Here is a 5,850-nt window from a genome sequence, read left to right as displayed (position 1 = left end):
TTGCAAATCGTAAGTGTATCCCGCGGCTGCCGTCTCCCTGCCTCTTCGGTGAGGGGTGCGGGTTGGTGTTCGTCTTGATATGCCGTTTTGTCGCATCCACGTGGTGGCCGGTATGGTTGGTCTGACTGATTGTATTTCGACGGTATTGGTTCAAGGACTTCATCATCAAAATGAGGCAGCAGCTTGCGCCTAGGGTAACTTTTGACAGGTTGCTCTTTGCCGTATTCCTCAGTGGCCGGGACCTTAGTCTACCTTTCATTTAGTGTGTCTTGTTCTTCTTTGGGCTGCTGCTTCTTCTTCTTCAGGCTCCGGGCTGTAGCAATGAGCTGCCGCTTAAAGCATTCTAGGACGAGAGGTTCTTCTGGGACGATGAAGTCTTCGTCACCAAGGCTAACCTCCTCTTCAGATTCTGGCATGTACTTGTTGTGCTCCGCATCTTTGTTGTCAGCGTGTCCGGGGCTATTCACTCTCTTCCCTATCGTCATGTTCGGGAATGGGCTCGATGGGGTATTCGGGATCTTCGGCATCGTCCGGAGTCTCATTGTCTCCGGTGCTGGTATTACTATCCTTCGCCCGATGCGATCATGAACGGCACCGCTGAGCCGACACTTTGGTGGTTTATCGACGGGTTTGTCCTCATCTAGGCTAGGGTTATCCTCATCGTTCTTCGGAGTGTCAACCATGTACACATCATAGGTTGAGGTAGCCGTCCAACGCCCCGTGACGGGTGGGACTTGGCTTGGTTCGGCGTCGGCATCGTCGTCCATGCCGTCGATGTCTTCGGACACATAGTCCAACATGTCGGTTAAGTCCTCGAGTGTGGCTATTAAGTGGGTGGTGGGTGGGGCATAAAATTCCCCGCTCTCAGCCCCCAGTCCGAGCTGGGTGTAGTTCGGAGGTAATGCCTCCGTGATGGCGAGAGACTGCATTAGTCCCAATGCTTCGTCTAAGAGCGAAAGCGGGATCGGAAACTGTGGATCCACCGAGCTGAGTTCAGCGTGGGACGCCTGATCGAGCCCGTTGAGTGCGGACCTTGGCGGTTCGGGATGGTTGCCCAGAGCCATGTCTAAGATTGCATCTGGGTCTCCAGTCATGAGTTCCGCAAGGGGAAGAAATCGGGCGGGGCTGAAGCTCCCGTCTTCGGACGATGAGACCTGCCCCGGATCTAAGGCCAAGGTAGGTTTTGGTATTGACCCCTGGATGGGATCTGACAAGGGATCCGAAGAGTCTTCATGGCGGGGACATAGAGTGGCGGCCGAGGCCGCGAACCCATCGAAGAATAGGTCTCCTCGGATGTCAACAACGTAGTTCAGGTTCCAAACCTGATCTGGTGGCTGGGGGCATAACTATCGACCTGCTCGAGGCGGCCGATCGAGTTGGCACGAAGCACAAAGCCACCGAACACAAAAACTTTTCCAGGAAGAAAGGTCTCCCTAGATGCAGCGTCATTGTTGATGAAGAAGTGAGCCATCGATCCTTATGTCGACGACACAACAGAGGTCTCAATGAAAGCACCAATGTCAGTGTCAAAACCGGCACATCTCGTGTAGGGGGGCCCAAGCTGTGCATCTGAGGATCAATGGTAACTATGGAGAAGGGACACGGTATTTACCCAGGTTCGGGCCCTCTTAACGGAGGTAAAACCCTACTCCTGCTTGATTATATTTGAGGGGATAGGGGTTACAAGAGTTGATCTACCTTGAGATCGATTTGGCTAACACTGGAAAGCTAGCCTAGGAATGTTGTGATCTTGCCTCCGATCTAAACCTTTGGTTTATATAGACACCAGAGGGGTTTAGGGTTGTACAAAGTCGGTTTTACAGAAAGGAACAATATATCCGGACACCTATACTTGCCATCCACGCATGTGAGAGTCCCCACCAAACACGAGAGATAATATTCTGTCTTGTATCTTGACGGCCCATCAGTCAGGCCCACATTAATAGACTGGACGCCCGAGGACCCCCTAATCTAGGACTCCCACACTCGATACTTATCTTGACACCCTGGGCATCACTCATGAGATTTCCTCTCCATACACTCCTCAGCAGAATGGCGTCGTGGAGCACAAGAATAGGACTCTTATTGAGATGTCTCATACCATGCTTGATGAGTACAAGACTCTGCGAAAATTCTAGCCTAAAGCCAATGATACTGCATCCCACATCATCAACAGAGTATATCTTCGTAAATTCTTCAAGAAGACATCTTATGAACTACTCACTGGTAAGAAGCCAAATGTAAGTTATTTGGTGCTAGGTGATGGATCAAGGATCCACATCACACTTCCAAATTTGCATGCAAAGCACATGAAGGTTTTATGCTTGGTTATGAAAAGGATTCGCACACCTATAGATTCTTCAACCTCTTTCACTATAAAGTGGTTGAAACTATAGATGTGCGATTCGATGAGACTAACGGCTCGCAAAGAGAGCATCTGCCAAATGTGCTAGATGAGCTTCTCCTAGTGAAACTATCAAGCTAACGGGTACTGGAGAAATCATACCCACCGAGGATCAAGCTGAAGAGGAATTTGTCATTCCTTCTCCTACTCAACCTGAAGACAATACTGAGAATGAAGATAATGATCAGCAAGAGCAAAGTATTCGCCCTGTTCATCCTCGGGTCGCTAATGAGGTTCAGATTGACAAGATTATTGATAGCATCAATGCACCTGGTCCGCTCACTTGGTCTAGAGCTACGCAACTAGCAAACTTCTGCAGGCACTTCGCATTTTTCTCCATATCTGAACCCAAGAAAGTTGATGAAGTCTTCATGGAACCTGAATGGATTCAAGCTATGCAAGAAGAGCTTCAACAATTTGAGCTCAACAACGCGTAGGAGCTTGTCAAGCGTCCTTATCTCCGCAAGCACAATATAACTTGCACAAAATGGGTCTATCGCAACAAACAAGATGAACATGGACAAGTTGTCAAAAACAAAGCTTGTCTCGTTACTCAAGGTCACACACAAGTAGAGGGAATTGACTTCAATGAAACCTTTTCTCCTGTTGCTAGGCTTGAAGCCATTCGCATACTGCTAGCCTATGCAAATCACAACATTATTCTCCTTTACCAAATGGATGTGAAGAGTGCTTTCCTCAATGTCAAAATTGAAAAAGAGGTCTATGTTGCTCAACCACCTGGTTTTGAAGATCCAAAGCATCCTGACATGTTCTACAAGCTCAATAAGGCTCTATAAGGCCTCAAACAAGCACCACAAGATTGGTATGACACACTCAAAGAATCCCCGAAGAGCAAAGGCTTCAAACCAGGTTCTCTAGACCCCACTCTCTTCACGAAGACATATGATGGAGAATTGTTTGTATGCCAAATTTATGTGGATGCCATTATCTTCGGCTGCATCGACAAGAGATACAGTGATTAATTCATACATATGATGCAAGAGCAATACCAGATGCCTGTGATGGGGGAGCTGAAATTCTTCCTTGGTCTTCAAATTCATCAACAAAGCAATGGCATCTTCATATCTCAAGAAAATATCTCAAAGATTGCCTGAAGAAGTTTGGTATGCAATATTGCAAGGGATGCTCGACACCAATGCCAACCAAAGGTCAACTGGGCCCCGACAACAATGGTAAAGAGTTCGATCAAAAGGTATACCGCTCCATGATTGGTTCTTTATTGTACTTATGTGCATCTAGGATAGATATAGTGCTTAGCGTTTGCATGTGTGCCCGATTCCAAGCGGCACCAAAGGAGTCGCATCACCTCGCGGTGAAGCGAATACTTCAATATTTGGCTCACACCCCAACGTTAGGATTATGGTATCCAAAGGTCTCAGAGTTTGATCTAGTTGTATTCTCGGATGCTGATTGATACGTCCATTTTGCATCATGCTTTTATATCGATATTTATTGCATTATGGGTTGTTATTACACGTTATGTCACAATACTTATGGCTATTCTCTCTTATTTTACAAGGTTTACATGAAGAGGGAGAATGCCGACAGCTGGGATTCTGGGCTGGAAAAGGAGCAAATATTGGAGACCTATTCTGCACAGCTCCAAAAGTCCTGAACTCCACGAAAGTCATTTCGGGAATTAATAAAAAATATTCAATGGAAGAAATACCTGAGGGGGGCCACCCACCACCCACGAGGGTGGGGGCGCGCCCTACCCCCTTGGGCACGCCCCCTGGCTCATGGACCACCTGGCAGCCCTCCCGTGCCCATCTTCTGGTATATGAAGTCTTTTACCCTGGAAAAAATCATAAGCAAGCTTACGAGGCGGAACCTTGGCGGAACCAATCTAGGGCTCCGGCGGAGCTGTTCTGCCGGGGAAACTTCCCTCCGGGAGGGGGAAATCATGACCATCGTCATCACAAACGATCCTCTCATCGGGAGGGGGTCAATCTCCATCAACATCTTCACCAACACCATCTCCTCTCAAAGCCTAGTTCATCTCTTGTATCCAATCTTTGTACCAAAACCTCAGATTGGTACCTGTGGGTTGCTAGTAGTGTTGATTACTCCTTGTAGTTGATGCTAGTTGGTTTATTTGGTGGAAGATCATATGTTCAGATCCTTAATGCATATTAATACTCCTCTGATTATGAACATGAATAAGCTTTGTGAGTAGTTACGTTTGTTCCTGGGGACATGGGAGAAGTCTTGCTATTAGTAGTCATGTGAATTTGGTATACATTTGATATTTTGATGAGATGTATGTTGTCTCTCCTCTAGTGGTGTTATGTGAACGGTGACTACATGACACTTCACCATTATTTGGTCCTAGAGGAAGGCATTGGGAAGTAATTAGTAGATGATGGGTTGCTAGAGTGATAGAAGCTTAAACCCTAGTTTATAAGTTGCTTCATAAGGGGCTGATTTGGATCCACTTGTTTCATGATATGGTTAGGTTTACCTTAATACTTCTTTTGTAGTTGTGGATGCTTGCAATAGGGGTTAATCATAAGTGGGATACTTGTCCAAGAAAGTGCAGTACCCAAGCACCGGTCCACCCACATATCAAATTATCAAAGTAACGAATGTGAATCATATGAGTGTGATGAAAACTAGCTTGACGATAATTCCCGTGTGTCCTCGGGAGCGCTTTTCTCATTATAAGAACTTGTCCAGGCTTGTCCTTTGCTACAAAAAGGATTGGGCCACCTTGTTGTGCCTTATTTACTTTCGTTTCTTGTTACTGTTACAAATTATCTTATCACAAAACTATCTGTTACCTACAATTTCAGTGCTTGCAGAGAATACCTTACTGAAAACCGCTTGTCATTTCCTTCTGCTTCTCGTTGGGTTCGACACTCTTACTTATCAAAAGGACTAAGATAGATCCCCTACACTTGTGGGTGAGACTCTTTTCTGGCGCCGTTGCCGGGGAGTGAAGCGCCTTTGGTAAGTGGAACTTGGTAAGGAAACTTTATATAACTGAAATTTACTGTCACTTGTTACTATGGAAACTAATCCTTTGAGGGGCTTGTTCGGGGTATCTTCACCCCGACCAGTAGAGCAAAGAGTTGCACCTCAACCTAATGAACCTACTGAAAATGTTTACTTTGAAATTCCTTCGGGTATGGTAGAGAAACTGCTTGCTAATCCCTTTGCAGGAGATGGAACATTGCATCCCGATTTACACCTTATCTATGTGGATGAAGTTTGTGGATTATTTAAGCTTGCAGGTATGCCCGATGATGTTATTAAGAAGAAGGTTTTCCCTTTATCTTTGAAGGGAGACGTATTGACATGGTATAGGCTATGTGATGATATGGGATCCTGGGACTATAAACGATTGAAATTGGAATTTCACCATAAGTTTTATCCTATGCATCTTGTTCATCGGGATCGCAATTATATATACAATTTTTGGCCTT

The sequence above is a fragment of the Triticum dicoccoides genome, chromosome 5B (genome assembly GCF_002162155.2).
Source record: "Triticum dicoccoides isolate Atlit2015 ecotype Zavitan chromosome 5B, WEW_v2.0, whole genome shotgun sequence".
Classification (NCBI taxonomy): domain Eukaryota; kingdom Viridiplantae; phylum Streptophyta; class Magnoliopsida; order Poales; family Poaceae; genus Triticum; species Triticum dicoccoides.
This window is presented reverse-complemented; position numbering follows the sequence as displayed.